The sequence below is a fragment of the Crinia signifera genome, chromosome 6 (assembly GCF_055691185.1).
Source record: "Crinia signifera chromosome 6, ASM5569118v1, whole genome shotgun sequence".
Taxonomy (NCBI): domain Eukaryota; kingdom Metazoa; phylum Chordata; class Amphibia; order Anura; family Myobatrachidae; genus Crinia; species Crinia signifera.
In genome coordinates, this window is record NC_139222.1 from 58,700,053 (window position 1) to 58,714,058 (window position 14,006).

The 14,006-nt window shown below is 39.6% G+C and overlaps 21 non-coding genes and 9 pseudogenes across 21 annotated transcripts; all 30 read left to right on the forward strand.

Annotated features, from left to right (window-relative positions):
• The first annotated feature begins 166 nt into the window (after positions 1-166).
• Positions 167-285, forward strand: LOC146017120 (5S ribosomal RNA). The gene has a single exon (XR_014449994.1). It is a non-coding gene; the product is annotated as a 5S ribosomal RNA (ribosomal RNA).
• A 346-nt stretch (positions 286-631) lies between these two features.
• LOC146016249 (5S ribosomal RNA) lies at positions 632-750 on the forward strand. The gene has a single exon (XR_014449146.1). It is a non-coding gene; the product is annotated as a 5S ribosomal RNA (ribosomal RNA).
• Positions 751-1,095: 345 nt separating this feature from the next.
• LOC146011260 (5S ribosomal RNA) lies at positions 1,096-1,214 on the forward strand (annotated as a pseudogene).
• A 345-nt stretch (positions 1,215-1,559) lies between these two features.
• LOC146011429 (5S ribosomal RNA) lies at positions 1,560-1,678 on the forward strand (annotated as a pseudogene).
• A 345-nt stretch (positions 1,679-2,023) lies between these two features.
• LOC146014899 (5S ribosomal RNA) lies at positions 2,024-2,142 on the forward strand. The gene has a single exon (XR_014447839.1). It is a non-coding gene; the product is annotated as a 5S ribosomal RNA (ribosomal RNA).
• Positions 2,143-2,487: 345 nt separating this feature from the next.
• LOC146011497 (5S ribosomal RNA) lies at positions 2,488-2,596 on the forward strand (annotated as a pseudogene).
• A 344-nt stretch (positions 2,597-2,940) lies between these two features.
• Positions 2,941-3,059, forward strand: LOC146011287 (5S ribosomal RNA; annotated as a pseudogene).
• Positions 3,060-3,404: 345 nt separating this feature from the next.
• On the forward strand, positions 3,405-3,523 carry LOC146012886 (5S ribosomal RNA). The gene has a single exon (XR_014445881.1). It is a non-coding gene; the product is annotated as a 5S ribosomal RNA (ribosomal RNA).
• Positions 3,524-3,868: 345 nt separating this feature from the next.
• Positions 3,869-3,987, forward strand: LOC146017121 (5S ribosomal RNA). Its single transcript, XR_014449995.1, has one exon. It is a non-coding gene; the product is annotated as a 5S ribosomal RNA (ribosomal RNA).
• A 345-nt stretch (positions 3,988-4,332) lies between these two features.
• On the forward strand, positions 4,333-4,451 carry LOC146017465 (5S ribosomal RNA). The gene has a single exon (XR_014450335.1). It is a non-coding gene; the product is annotated as a 5S ribosomal RNA (ribosomal RNA).
• A 345-nt stretch (positions 4,452-4,796) lies between these two features.
• LOC146017466 (5S ribosomal RNA) lies at positions 4,797-4,915 on the forward strand. The gene has a single exon (XR_014450336.1). It is a non-coding gene; the product is annotated as a 5S ribosomal RNA (ribosomal RNA).
• A 346-nt stretch (positions 4,916-5,261) lies between these two features.
• Positions 5,262-5,380, forward strand: LOC146016250 (5S ribosomal RNA). The gene has a single exon (XR_014449147.1). It is a non-coding gene; the product is annotated as a 5S ribosomal RNA (ribosomal RNA).
• A 345-nt stretch (positions 5,381-5,725) lies between these two features.
• On the forward strand, positions 5,726-5,844 carry LOC146011261 (5S ribosomal RNA; annotated as a pseudogene).
• A 345-nt stretch (positions 5,845-6,189) lies between these two features.
• Positions 6,190-6,308, forward strand: LOC146011430 (5S ribosomal RNA; annotated as a pseudogene).
• Positions 6,309-6,653: 345 nt separating this feature from the next.
• On the forward strand, positions 6,654-6,772 carry LOC146014900 (5S ribosomal RNA). Its single transcript, XR_014447840.1, has one exon. It is a non-coding gene; the product is annotated as a 5S ribosomal RNA (ribosomal RNA).
• A 345-nt stretch (positions 6,773-7,117) lies between these two features.
• Positions 7,118-7,236, forward strand: LOC146015874 (5S ribosomal RNA). Its single transcript, XR_014448782.1, has one exon. It is a non-coding gene; the product is annotated as a 5S ribosomal RNA (ribosomal RNA).
• A 344-nt stretch (positions 7,237-7,580) lies between these two features.
• On the forward strand, positions 7,581-7,699 carry LOC146011289 (5S ribosomal RNA; annotated as a pseudogene).
• Positions 7,700-8,044: 345 nt separating this feature from the next.
• LOC146015875 (5S ribosomal RNA) lies at positions 8,045-8,163 on the forward strand. Its single transcript, XR_014448783.1, has one exon. It is a non-coding gene; the product is annotated as a 5S ribosomal RNA (ribosomal RNA).
• A 344-nt stretch (positions 8,164-8,507) lies between these two features.
• On the forward strand, positions 8,508-8,626 carry LOC146012887 (5S ribosomal RNA). Its single transcript, XR_014445882.1, has one exon. It is a non-coding gene; the product is annotated as a 5S ribosomal RNA (ribosomal RNA).
• A 345-nt stretch (positions 8,627-8,971) lies between these two features.
• On the forward strand, positions 8,972-9,090 carry LOC146017122 (5S ribosomal RNA). Its single transcript, XR_014449996.1, has one exon. It is a non-coding gene; the product is annotated as a 5S ribosomal RNA (ribosomal RNA).
• A 345-nt stretch (positions 9,091-9,435) lies between these two features.
• On the forward strand, positions 9,436-9,554 carry LOC146012888 (5S ribosomal RNA). Its single transcript, XR_014445883.1, has one exon. It is a non-coding gene; the product is annotated as a 5S ribosomal RNA (ribosomal RNA).
• A 345-nt stretch (positions 9,555-9,899) lies between these two features.
• On the forward strand, positions 9,900-10,018 carry LOC146012891 (5S ribosomal RNA). The gene has a single exon (XR_014445885.1). It is a non-coding gene; the product is annotated as a 5S ribosomal RNA (ribosomal RNA).
• Positions 10,019-10,363: 345 nt separating this feature from the next.
• Positions 10,364-10,482, forward strand: LOC146011269 (5S ribosomal RNA; annotated as a pseudogene).
• A 345-nt stretch (positions 10,483-10,827) lies between these two features.
• Positions 10,828-10,946, forward strand: LOC146017123 (5S ribosomal RNA). The gene has a single exon (XR_014449997.1). It is a non-coding gene; the product is annotated as a 5S ribosomal RNA (ribosomal RNA).
• Positions 10,947-11,291: 345 nt separating this feature from the next.
• LOC146014168 (5S ribosomal RNA) lies at positions 11,292-11,410 on the forward strand. Its single transcript, XR_014447121.1, has one exon. It is a non-coding gene; the product is annotated as a 5S ribosomal RNA (ribosomal RNA).
• Positions 11,411-11,756: 346 nt separating this feature from the next.
• LOC146014179 (5S ribosomal RNA) lies at positions 11,757-11,875 on the forward strand. The gene has a single exon (XR_014447132.1). It is a non-coding gene; the product is annotated as a 5S ribosomal RNA (ribosomal RNA).
• A 345-nt stretch (positions 11,876-12,220) lies between these two features.
• Positions 12,221-12,339, forward strand: LOC146012892 (5S ribosomal RNA). The gene has a single exon (XR_014445886.1). It is a non-coding gene; the product is annotated as a 5S ribosomal RNA (ribosomal RNA).
• A 345-nt stretch (positions 12,340-12,684) lies between these two features.
• Positions 12,685-12,803, forward strand: LOC146010986 (5S ribosomal RNA; annotated as a pseudogene).
• A 345-nt stretch (positions 12,804-13,148) lies between these two features.
• LOC146016832 (5S ribosomal RNA) lies at positions 13,149-13,267 on the forward strand. Its single transcript, XR_014449714.1, has one exon. It is a non-coding gene; the product is annotated as a 5S ribosomal RNA (ribosomal RNA).
• Positions 13,268-13,613: 346 nt separating this feature from the next.
• Positions 13,614-13,732, forward strand: LOC146014191 (5S ribosomal RNA). The gene has a single exon (XR_014447143.1). It is a non-coding gene; the product is annotated as a 5S ribosomal RNA (ribosomal RNA).
• Positions 13,733-14,006: the final 274 nt, after the last annotated feature.

The following is a 14,006-nucleotide window of genomic DNA, read 5'->3' on the forward strand; positions in this document are numbered from 1 at the left end:
CCTCTTTTGTAGTTTAATTTAAGACCCCCTGCTAATATCATGTCCTGTAGGTCTTTTTACATTACCAACACATGATTTTTTTCAGTAAGCCAATACAGTTAGGAAACTTTTTTATTAGCTTACCTGGTGATAGAAGTAGAAAAGGGCAAATAAGTGCCTGTATCTCACCTACAGCCATACCACATTGGATAGGCCCAATCTCATCTGAACTTATAAGCTAAGCAGTGTTGGGCCTGGTTAGTACTTGGGTGGGAGACCACATGGGAACACCAGGTGCTGTAGGTTTTTTCACATTACAGGCAAATTGTTTTTATTCTCTAGCTATTTAAATTGGAAACTTTTTCTTTTTATTGCCAGTACAGACATTTGGAAGAGGTCAAACAGACACAATAGCCATCACATAAAGACTTACCACACTGTTTAGGCCCAATTCCAACTGCTTTTGGCAGCTAAACAGTGTTGAGCCTGTTTAGTAGTTTAATTTAAGACCCCCTGCTAATATCATGTCCTGTAGGTCTTTTTACATTACCAACACATGATTTTTTTTAAGTAAGCCAATACAGTTAGGAAACTTTTTTATTACCTTACCTGGTGATAGAAGTAGAAGAGGGCAAAAAAGTGCCTGTATCTCACCTACAGCCGTACCACATTGGATAGGCCCAATCTCGTCTGATCTTGGAAGCTAAGCAGTGTTGGGCTTGGTTAGTACTTGGGTGGGAGACCACCTGGGAACACCAGGTGCTGTAGGTTTTTTCACATTACTGGCAAATTATTTTTATTCTCTAGCTATTTAAATTGGAAACTTTTTCTTTTTATTGCCAGCACAGACATTTGGAAGAGGTCAAACAGACACAATAGCCATCACCTAAAGACTTACCACACTGTTTAGGCTCAATTCCAACTGCTTTTGGCAGCTAAACAGTGTTGAGCCTCTTTTGTAGTTTAATTTAAGACCCCCTGCTAATATCATGTCCTGTAGGTCTTTTTACTTTACCAACACATGATTTTTTTCAGTAAGCCAATACAGTTAGGAAACTTTTGTATTAGCTTACCTGGTGATAGAAGTAGAAGAGGGCAAAAAAGTGCCTTTATTTCACCTACAGCCATACCACGTTGGATAGGCCCAATATCGTCTGATCTTGGAAGCTAAGCAGTGTTGGGCCTGGTTAGTATTTGGGTGGGAGACCACCTGGGAACACCAGGAGCTGTAGGTTTTTTCACATTACTGGCAAATTGTTTTTATTCTCTAGCTATTTATATTGGAAACTTTTTCTTTTTATTGCCAGCACAGACATTTGGAAGAGGTCAAACAGACACACTAGCCATCACCTAAAGACTTACCACACTGTTTAGGCTCAATTCCAACTGCTTTTGGCAGCTAAACAGTGTTGAGCCTCTTTAGTAGTTTAATTTAAGACCCCCTGCTAATATCATGTCCTGTAGGTCTTTTTACATTACCAACACATGATTTTTTTCAGTAAGCCAATACAGTTAGGAAACTTTTTTATTAGCTTACCTTGTGATAGAAGTAGAAGAGGGCAAAAAAGTGCCTGTATTTCACCTACAGCCATACCACATTGGATAGGCCCAATCTTGTCTGTTCTTCGAAGCTAAGCAGTGTTAGGCCTGGTTAGTACTTGGGTGGGAGACCACATGGGAACACCAGGTGCTGTAGGTTTTTTCACATTACAGGCAAATTGTTTTTATTCTCTAGCTATTTATATTGGAAACTTTTTCTTTTTATTGCCAGCACAGACATTTGGAAGAGGTCAAACAGACACAATAGCCATCACCTAAAGACTTACCACACTGTTTAGGCTCAATTCCATCTGCTTTTGGCAGCTAAACAGTGTTGAGCCTCTTTTGTAGTTTAATTTAAGACCCCCTGCTAATATCATGTCCTGTAGGTCTTTTTACATTACCAACACATGATTTTTTTCAGTAAGCCAATACAGTTAGGAAACTTTTGCATTAGCTTACCTGGTGATAGAAGTAGAAGAGGGCAAAAAAGTGCCTGTATCTCACCTACAGCTATACCACATTGGATAGGCCCAATCTCGTCTGATCTTGGAAGCTAAGCAGTGTTGGGCCTGGTTAGTACTTGGGTGGGAGACCACATGGGAACACCAGGTGCTGTAGGTATTTTCACATTACTGGCAAATTGTTTTTATTCTCTAGCTATTTAAATTGGAAACTTTTTCTTTTTATTGCCAGTACAGACATGTGGAAGAGGTCAAACAGACACAATAGCCATCACCTAAAGACTTACCACACTGTTTAGGCCCAATTCCAACTGCTTTTGGCAGCTAAACAGTGTTGAGCCTCTTTAGTAGTTTAATTTAAGACCCCCTGCTAATATCATGTCCTGTAGGTCTTTTTACATTACCAACACATGATATTTTTCATTAAGCCAATACAGTTAGGAAACTTTTTTATTAGCTTACCTGGTGATAGAAGTAGAAGAGGGCAAAAAAGTGCCTGTATCTCACCTACAGCCATACCACATTGGATAGGCCTGATCTTGGAAGCTAAGCAGTGTTGGGCCTGGTTAGTACTTGGGTGGGAGACCACATGGGAACACCAGGTGCTGTAGGTTTTTTCACATTACAGGCAAATTGTTTTTATTCTCTAGCTATTTAAATTGGAAACTTTTTCTTTTTATTGCCAGTACAGACATTTGGAAGAGGTCAAACAGACACAATAGCCATCACCTAAAGACTTACCACACTGTTTAGGCCCAATTCCAACTGCTTTTGGCAGCTAAACAGTGTTGAGCCTCTTTAGTAGTTTAATTTAAGGCCCCTGCTAATATCATGTCCTGTAGGTCTTTTTACATTACCAACACATGATTTTTTTCAGTAAGCCAATACAGTTAGGAAACTTTTTTATTAGCTTACCTGGTGATAGAAGTAGAAGAGGGCAAAAAAGTGCCTGTATCTCACCTACAGCCATACCACATTGGATAGGCCCAATCTCGTCTTATCTTGGAAGCTAAGCAGTGTTGGGCCTGGTTAGTACTTGGGTGGGAGACTACATGGGAACACCAGGTGCTGTAAGTTTTTTCACATTACAGGCAAATTGTTTTTATTCTCTAGCTATTTAAATTGGAAACTTTTTCTTTTTATTGCCAGTACAGACATTTGGAAGAGGTCAAACAGACACAATAGCCATCACCTAAAGACTTACCACACTGTTTAGGCTCAATTCCAACTGCTTTTGGCAGCTAAACAGTGTTGAGCCTCTTTTGTAGTTAAATTTAAGACCCCTTGCTAATATCATGTCCTGTAGGTCTTTTTACATTACCAACACATGATTTTTTTCAGTAAGCCAATACAGTTAGGAAACTTTTTTATTAGCTTACCTGGTGATAGAAGTAGAAGAGGGCAAAAAAGTGCCTGTATCTCACCTACAGCCATACCACATTGGATAGGCCCAATCTCGTCTGATCTTGGAAGCTAAGCAGTGTTGGGCCTGGTTAGTACTTGGGTGGGAGACCACATGGGAACACCAGGTGCTGTAGGTTTTTTCACATTACAGGCAAATTGTTTTTATTCTCTAGCTATTTAAATTGGAAACTTTTTCTTTTTATTGCCAGTACAGACATTTGGAAGAGGTCAAACAGACACAATAGCCATCACCTAAAGACTTACCACACTGTTTAGGCTCAATTCCAACTGCTTTTGGCAGCTAAACAGTGTTGAGCCTCTTTTGTAGTTAAATTTAAGACCCCTTGCTAATATCATGTCCTGTAGGTCTTTTTACATTACCAACACATGATTTTTTTCAGTAAGCCAATACAGTTAGGAAACTTTTTTATTAGCTTACCTGGTGATAGAAGTAGAAGAGGGCAAATAAGTGCCTGTATCTCACCTACAGCCATACCACATTGGATAGGCCCAATCTCATCTGAACTTATAAGCTAAGCAGTGTTGGGCCTGGTTAGTACTTGGGTGGGAGACCACATGGGAACACCAGGTGCTGTAGGTTTTTTCACATTACAGGCAAATTGTTTTTATTCTCTAGCTATTTAAATTGGAAACTTTTTCTTTTTATTGCCAGCACAGACATTTGAAAGAGGTCAAACAGACACAATAGCCATCACCTAAAGACTTACCACACTGTTTAGGCTCAATTCCAACTGCTTTTGGCAGCTAAACAGTGTTGAGCCTCTTTTGTAGTTTAATTTAAGACCCCCTGCTAATATCATGTCCTGTAGGTCTTTTTACATTACCAACACATGATTTTTTTCAGTAAGCCAATACAGTTAGGAAACTTTTTTATTAGCTTACCTGGTGATAGAAGTAGAAAAGGGCAAATAAGTGCCTGTATCTCACCTACAGCCATACCACATTGGATAGGCCCAATCTCATCTGAACTTCTAAGCTAAGCAGTGTTGGGCCTGGTTAGTACTTGGGTGGGAGACCACATGGGAACACCAGGTGCTGTAGGTTTTTTCACATTACAGGCAAATTGTTTTTATTCTCTAGCTATTTAAATTGGAAACTTTTTCTTTTTATTGCCAGCACAGACATTTGGAAGAGGTCAAACAGACACAATAGCCATCACCTAAAGACTTACCACACTGTTTAGGCTCAATTCCAACTGCTTTTGGCAGCTAAACAGTGTTGAGCCTCTTTTGTAGTTTAATTTAAGACCCCCTGCTAATATCATGTCCTGTAGGTCTTTTTACATTACCAACACATGATTTTTTTCAGTAAGCCAATACAGTTAGGAAACTTTTTTATTAGCTTACCTGGTGATAGAAGTAGAAAAGGGCAAATAAGTGCCTGTATCTCACCTACAGCCATACCACATTGGATAGGCCCAATCTCATCTGAACTTCTAAGCTAAGCAGTGTTGGGCCTGGTTAGTACTTGGGTGGGAGACCACATGGGAACACCAGGTGCTGTAGGTTTTTTCACATTACAGGCAAATTGTTTTTATTCTCTAGCTATTTAAATTGGAAACTTTTTCTTTTTATTGCCAGTACAGACATTTGGAAGAGGTCAAACAGACACAATAGCCATCACATAAAGACTTACCACACTGTTTAGGCCCAATTCCAACTGCTTTTGGCAGCTAAACAGTGTTGAGCCTGTTTAGTAGTTTAATTTAAGACCCCCTGCTAATATCATGTCCTGTAGGTCTTTTTACATTACCAACACATGATTTTTTTTAAGTAAGCCAATACAGTTAGGAAACTTTTTTATTACCTTACCTGGTGATAGAAGTAGAAGAGGGCAAAAAAGTGCCTGTATCTCACCTACAGCCGTACCACATTGGATAGGCCCAATCTCGTCTGATCTTGGAAGCTAAGCAGTGTTGGGCTTGGTTAGTACTTGGGTGGGAGACCACCTGGGAACACCAGGTGCTGTAGGTTTTTTCACATTACTGGCAAATTATTTTTATTCTCTAGCTATTTAAATTGGAAACTTTTTCTTTTTATTGCCAGCACAGACATTTGGAAGAGGTCAAACAGACACAATAGCCATCACCTAAAGACTTACCACACTGTTTAGGCTCAATTCCAACTGCTTTTGGCAGCTAAACAGTGTTGAGCCTCTTTTGTAGTTTAATTTAAGACCCCCTGCTAATATCATGTCCTGTAGGTCTTTTTACTTTACCAACACATGATTTTTTTCAGTAAGCCAATACAGTTAGGAAACTTTTGTATTAGCTTACCTGGTGATAGAAGTAGAAGAGGGCAAAAAAGTGCCTTTATTTCACCTACAGCCATACCACGTTGGATAGGCCCAATATCGTCTGATCTTGGAAGCTAAGCAGTGTTGGGCCTGGTTAGTATTTGGGTGGGAGACCACCTGGGAACACCAGGAGCTGTAGGTTTTTTCACATTACTGGCAAATTGTTTTTATTCTCTAGCTATTTATATTGGAAACTTTTTCTTTTTATTGCCAGCACAGACATTTGGAAGAGGTCAAACAGACACACTAGCCATCACCTAAAGACTTACCACACTGTTTAGGCTCAATTCCAACTGCTTTTGGCAGCTAAACAGTGTTGAGCCTCTTTAGTAGTTTAATTTAAGACCCCCTGCTAATATCATGTCCTGTAGGTCTTTTTACATTACCAACACATGATTTTTTTCAGTAAGCCAATACAGTTAGGAAACTTTTTTATTAGCTTACCTTGTGATAGAAGTAGAAGAGGGCAAAAAAGTGCCTGTATTTCACCTACAGCCATACCACATTGGATAGGCCCAATCTTGTCTGTTCTTCGAAGCTAAGCAGTGTTAGGCCTGGTTAGTACTTGGGTGGGAGACCACATGGGAACACCAGGTGCTGTAGGTTTTTTCACATTACAGGCAAATTGTTTTTATTCTCTAGCTATTTATATTGGAAACTTTTTCTTTTTATTGCCAGCACAGACATTTGGAAGAGGTCAAACAGACACAATAGCCATCACCTAAAGACTTACCACACTGTTTAGGCTCAATTCCATCTGCTTTTGGCAGCTAAACAGTGTTGAGCCTCTTTTGTAGTTTAATTTAAGACCCCCTGCTAATATCATGTCCTGTAGGTCTTTTTACATTACCAACACATGATTTTTTTCAGTAAGCCAATACAGTTAGGAAACTTTTGCATTAGCTTACCTGGTGATAGAAGTAGAAGAGGGCAAAAAAGTGCCTGTATCTCACCTACAGCTATACCACATTGGATAGGCCCAATCTCGTCTGATCTTGGAAGCTAAGCAGTGTTGGGCCTGGTTAGTACTTGGGTGGGAGACCACATGGGAACACCAGGTGCTGTAGGTATTTTCACATTACTGGCAAATTGTTTTTATTCTCTAGCTATTTAAATTGGAAACTTTTTCTTTTTATTGCCAGTACAGACATGTGGAAGAGGTCAAACAGACACAATAGCCATCACCTAAAGACTTACCACACTGTTTAGGCCCAATTCCAACTGCTTTTGGCAGCTAAACAGTGTTGAGCCTCTTTAGTAGTTTAATTTAAGACCCCCTGCTAATATCATGTCCTGTAGGTCTTTTTACATTACCAACACATGATATTTTTCATTAAGCCAATACAGTTAGGAAACTTTTTTATTAGCTTACCTGGTGATAGAAGTAGAAGAGGGCAAAAAAGTGCCTGTATCTCACCTACAGCCATACCACATTGGATAGGCCCAATCTTGTCTGATCTTGGAAGCTAAGCAGTGTTGGGCCTGGTTAGTACTTGGGTGGGAGACCACATGGGAACACCAGGTGCTGTAGGTTTTTTCACATTACAGGCAAATTGTTTTTATTCTCTAGCTATTTAAATTGGAAACTTTTTCTTTTTATTGCCAGTACAGACATTTGGAAGAGGTCAAACAGACACAATAGCCATCACCTAAAGACTTACCACACTGTTTAGGCCCAATTCCAACTGCTTTTGGCAGCTAAACAGTGTTGAGCCTCTTTAGTAGTTTAATTTAAGGCCCCTGCTAATATCATGTCCTGTAGGTCTTTTTACATTACCAACACATGATTTTTTTCAGTAAGCCAATACAGTTAGGAAACTTTTTTATTAGCTTACCTGGTGATAGAAGTAGAAGAGGGCAAAAAAGTGCCTGTATCTCACCTACAGCCATACCACATTGGATAGGCCCAATCTCGTCTTATCTTGGAAGCTAAGCAGTGTTGGGCCTGGTTAGTACTTGGGTGGGAGACTACATGGGAACACCAGGTGCTGTAAGTTTTTTCACATTACAGGCAAATTGTTTTTATTCTCTAGCTATTTAAATTGGAAACTTTTTCTTTTTATTGCCAGTACAGACATGTGGAAGAGGTCAAACAGACACAATAGCCATCACCTAAAGACTTACCACACTGTTTAGGCCCAATTCCAACTGCTTTTGGCAGCTAAACAGTGTTGAGCCTCTTTAGTAGTTTAATTTAAGACCCCCTGCTAATATCATGTCCTGTAGGTCTTTTTACATTACCAACACATGATATTTTTCATTAAGCCAATACAGTTAGGAAACTTTTTTATTAGCTTACCTGGTGATAGAAGTAGAAGAGGGCAAAAAAGTGCCTGTATCTCACCTACAGCCATACCACATTGGATAGGCCCAATCTTGTCTGATCTTGGAAGCTAAGCAGTGTTGGGCCTGGTTAGTACTTGGGTGGGAGACCACATGGGAACACCAGGTGCTGTAGGTTTTTTCACATTACAGGCAAATTGTTTTTATTCTCTAGCTATTTAAATTGGAAACTTTTTCTTTTTATTGCCAGTACAGACATTTGGAAGAGGTCAAACAGACACAATAGCCATCACCTAAAGACTTACCACACTGTTTAGGCCCAATTCAAACTGCTTTTGGTAGCTAAACAGTGTTGAGCCTCTTTAGTAGTTTAATTTAAGACCCCTGCTAATATCATGTCCTGTAGGTCTTTTTACATTACCAACACATGATTTTTTTCAGTAAGCCAATACAGTTAGGAAACTTTTGTATTAGCTTACCTGGTGATAGAAGTAGAAGAGGGCAAAAAAGTGCCTGTATCTCACCTACAGCCATACCACATTGGATAGGCCCAATCTCGTCTGATCTTGGAAGCTAAGCAGTGTTGGGCCTGGTTAGTACTTGGGTGGGAGACCACATGGGAACACCAGGTGCTGTAGGTTTTTTCACATTACAGGCAAATTGTTTTTATTCTCTAGCTATTTAAATTGGAAACTTTTTCTTTTTATTGCCAGCACAGACATTTGGAAGAGGTCAAACAGACACATTAGCCATCACCTAAAGACTTACCACACTGTTTAGGCTCAATTCCAACTGCTTTTGGCAGCTAAACAGTGTTGAGCCTCTTTTGTAGTTTAATTTAAGACCCCCTGCTAATATCATGTCCTCTAGGTCTTTTTACATTACCAACACATGATTTTTTTCAGTAAGCCAATACAGTTAGGAAACTTTTTTATTAGCTTACCTGGTGATAGAAGTAGAAGAGGGCAAATAAGTGCCTGTATCTCACCTACAGCCATACCACATTGGATAGGCCCAATCTCATCTGAACTTATAAGCTAAGCAGTGTTGGGCCTGGTTAGTACTTGGGTGGGAGACCACATGGGAACACCAGGTGCTGTAGGTTTTTTCACATTACTGGCAAATTGTTTTTATTCTCTAGCTATTTATATTGGAAACTTTTTCATTTTATTGCCAGCACAGACATTTGGAAGAGGTCAAACAGACACAATAGCCATCACCTAAAGACTTACCACAATGTTTAGGCTCAATTCCAACTGCTTTTGGCAGCTAAACAGTGTTGAGCCTCTTTTGTAGTTTAATTTAAGACCCCCTGCTAATATCATGTCCTGTAGGTCTTTTTACATTACCAACACATGATTTTTTTCAGTAAGCCAATACAGTTAGGAAACTTTTTTATTAGCTTACCTGGTGATAGAAGTAGAAGAGGGCAAAAAAGTGCCTGTATCTCACCTACAGCCATACCACATTGGATAGGCCCAATCTCGTCTGATCTTGGAAGCTAAGCAGTGTTGGGCCTGGTTAGTACTTGGGTGGGAGACCACATGGGAACACCAGGTGCTGTAGGTTTTTTCACATTACAGGCAAATTGTTTTTATTCTCTAGCTATTTATATTGGAAACTTTTTCTTTTTATTGCCAGCACAGACATTTGGAAGAGGTCAAACAGACACAATAGCCATCACCTAAAGACTTACCACAATGTTTAGGCTCAATTCCAACTGCTTTTGGCAGCTAAACAGTGTTGAGCCTCTTTTGTAGTTTAATTTAAGACCCCCTGCTAATATCATGTCCTGTAGGTCTTTTTACATTACCAACACATGATATTTTTCATTAAGCCAATACAGTTAGGAATCTTTTTTATTAGCTTACCTGGTGATAGAAGTAGAAGAGGGCAAAAAAGTGCCTGTATCTCACCTACAGCCATACCACATTGGATAGGCCCAATCTCGTCTGATCTTGGAAGCTAAGCAGTGTTGGGCCTGGTTAGTACTTGGGTGGGAGACCACATGGGAACACCAGGTGCTGTAGGTTTTTTCACATTACAGGCAAATTGTTTTTATTCTCTAGCTATTTATATTGGAAACTTTTTCTTTTTATTGCCAGCACAGACATTTGGAAGAGGTCAAACAGACACAATAGCCATCACCTAAAGACTTACCACAATGTTTAGGCTCAATTCCAACTGCTTTTGGCAGCTAAACAGTGTTGAGCCTCTTTTGTAGTTTAATTTAAGACCCCCTGCTAATATCATGTCCTGTAGGTCTTTTTACATTACCAACACATGATTTTTTTCAGTAAGCCAATACAGTTAGGAAACTTTTTTATTAGCTTACCTGGTGATAGAAGTAGAAGAGGGCAAAAAAGTGCCTGTATCTCACCTACAGCCATACCACATTGGATAGGCCCAATCTCGTCTGATCTTATAAGCTAAGCAGTGTTGGGCCTGGTTAGTACTTGGGTGGGAGACCACATGGGAACACCAAGTGCTGTAGGTTTTTTCACATTACAGGCAAATTGTTTTTATTCTCTAGCTATTTATATTGGAAACTTTTTCATTTTATTGCCAGCACAGACATTTGGAAGAGGTCAAACAGACACAATAGCCATCACCTAAAGACTTACCACAATGTTTAGGCTCAATTCCAACTGCTTTTGGCAGCTAAACAGTGTTGAGCCTCTTTTGTAGTTTAATTTAAGACCCCCTGCTAATATCATGTCCTGTAGGTCTTTTTACATTACCAACACATGATTTTTTTCAGTAAGCCAATACAGTTAGGAAACTTTTTTATTAGCTTACCTGGTGATAGAAGTAGAAGAGGGCAAATAAGTGCCTGTATCTCACCTACAGCCATACCACATTGGATAGGCCCAATCTCATCTGAACTTATAAGCTAAGCAGTGTTGGGCCTGGTTAGTACTTGGGTGGGAGACCACATGGGAACACCAGGTGCTGTAGGTTTTTTCACATTACTGGCAAATTGTTTTTATTCTCTAGCTATTTATATTGGAAACTTTTTCATTTTATTGCCAGCACAGACATTTGGAAGAGGTCAAACAGACACAATAGCCATCACCTAAAGACTTACCACAATGTTTAGGCTCAATTCCAACTGCTTTTGGCAGCTAAACAGTGTTGAGCCTCTTTTGTAGTTTAATTTAAGACCCCCTGCTAATATCATGTCCTGTAGGTCTTTTTACATTACCAACACATGATTTTTTTCAGTAAGCCAATACAGTTAGGAAACTTTTTTATTAGCTTACCTGGTGATAGAAGTAGAAGAGGGCAAAAAAGTGCCTGTATCTCACCTACAGCCATACCACATTGGATAGGCCCAATCTCGTCTGATCTTGGAAGCTAAGCAGTGTTGGGCCTGGTTAGTACTTGGGTGGGAGACCACCTGGGAACACCAGGTGCTGTAGGTTTTTTTCACATTACTGGCAAATTATTTTTATTCTCTAGCTATTTAAATTGGAAACTTTTTCTTTTTATTGCCAGCACAGACATTTGGAAGAGGTCAAACAGACACAATAGCCATCACCTAAAGACTTACCACACTGTTTAGGCTCAATTCCAACTGCTTTTGGCAGCTAAACAGTGTTGAGCCTCTTTTGTAGTTTAATTTAAGACCCCCTGCTAATATCATGTCCTGTAGGTCTTTTTACTTTACCAACACATGATTTTTTTCAGTAAGCCAATACAGTTAGGAAACTTTTGTATTAGCTTACCTGGTGATAGAAGTAGAAGAGGGCAAAAAAGTGCCTGTATTTTACCTACAGCCATACCACATTGGATAGGCCCAATCTCGTCTGATCTTGGAAGCTAAGCAGTGTTGGGCCTGGTTAGTACTTGGGTGGGAGACCACCTGGGAACACCAGGTGCTGTAGGTTTTTTCACATTACTGGCAAATTGTTTTTATTCTCTAGCTATTTATATTGGAAACTTTTTCTTTTTATTGCCAGCACAGACATTTGGAAGAGGTCAAACAGACACACTAGCCATCACCTAAAGACTTACCACACTGTTTAGGCTCAATTCCAACTGCTTTTGGCAGCTAAACAGTGTTGAGCCTCTTTTGTAGTTTAATTTAAGACCCCCTGCTAATATCATGTCCTGTAGGTCTTTTTACATTACCAACACATGATTTTTTTCAGTAAGCCAATACAGTTAGGAAACTTTTGTATTAGCTTACCTGGTGATAGAAGTAGAAGAGGGCAAAAAAGTGCGTGTATCTCACCTACAGCCATACCACATTGGATAGGCCCAATCTCGTCTGATCTTGGAAGCTAAGCAGTGTTGGGCCTGGTTAGTACTTGGGTGGGAGACCACATGGGAACACCAGGTGCTGTAGGTTTTTTCACATTACAGGCAAATTGTTTTTATTCTCTAGCTATTTAAATTGGAAACTTTTTCTTTTTATTGCCAGCACAGACATTTGGAAGAGGTCAAACAGACACAATAGCCATCACCTAAAGACTTACCACACTGTTTAGGCTCAATTCCAACTGCTTTTGGCAGCTAAACAGTGTTGAGCCTCTTTTGTAGTTTAATTTAAGACCCCCTGCTAATATCATGTCCTGTAGGTCTTTTTACATTACCAACACATGATTTTTTTCAGTAAGCCAATACAGTTAGGAAACTTTTTTATTAGCTTACCTGGTGATAGAAGTAGAAGAGGGCAAATAAGTGCCTGTATCTCACCTACAGCCATACCACATTGGATAGGGCCAATCTCATCTGAACTTATAAGCTAAGCAGTGTTGGGCCTGGTTAGTACTTGGGTGGGAGACCACATGGGAACACCAGGTGCTGTAGGTTTTTTCACATTACTGGCAAATTGTTTTTATTCTCTAGCTATTTATATTGGAAACTTTTTCATTTTATTGCCAGCACAGACATTTGGAAGAGGTCAAACAGACACAATAGCCATCACCTAAAGACTTACCACAATGTTTAGGCTCAATTCCAACTGCTTTTGGCAGCTAAACAGTGTTGAGCCTCTTTTGTAGTTTAATTTAAGACCCCCTGCTAATATCATGTCCTGTAGGTCTTTTTACATTACCAACACATGGTTTTTTTCAGTAAGCCAATACAGTTAGGAAACTTTTGTATTAGCTTACCTGGTAATAGAAGTAGAAGAGGGCAAAAAAGTGGCTTTAACTCACATACAGCCATTCCACATTGGATAGGCCCAATCTCGTCTGATCTTGGAAGCTAAGCAGTGTTGGGCCTGGTTAGTACTTGGGTGGGAGACCACATGGGAACACCAGGTGCTGTAGGTTTTTTCACATTACAGGCAAATTGTTTTTATTCTCTAGCTATTTAAATTGGAAACTTTTTCTTTTTATTGCCAGTACAGACATTTGGAAGAGGTCAAACAGACACAATAGCCATCACATAAAGACTTACCACACTGTTTAGGCCCAATTCCAACTGCTTTTGGCAGCTAAACAGTGTTGAGCCTGTTTAGTAGTTTAATTTAAGACCCCCTGCTAATATCATGTCCTGTAGGTCTTTTTACATTACCAACACATGATTTTTTTTAAGTAAGCCAATACAGTTAGGAAACTTTTTTATTAGCTTACCTGGTGATAGAAGTAGAAGAGGGCAAAAAAGTGCCTGTATCTCACCTACAGCCATACCACATTGGATAGGCCCAATCTCGTCTGATCTTGGAAGCTAAGCAGTGTTGGGCCTGGTTAGTACTTGGGTGGGAGACCACCTGGGAACACCAGGTGCTGTAGGTTTTTTCACATTACTGGCAAATTATTTTTATTCTCTAGCTATTTAAATTGGAAACTTTTTCTTTTTATTGCCAGCACAGACATTTGGAAGAGGTCAAACAGACACAATAGCCATCACCTAAAGACTTACCACACTGTTTAGGCTCAATTCCAACTGCTTTTGGAAGCTAAACAGTGTTGAGCCTCTTTTGTAGTTTAATTTAAGACCCCCTGCTAATATCATGTCCTGTAGGTCTTTTTACTTTACCAACACATGATTTTTTTCAGTAAGCCAATA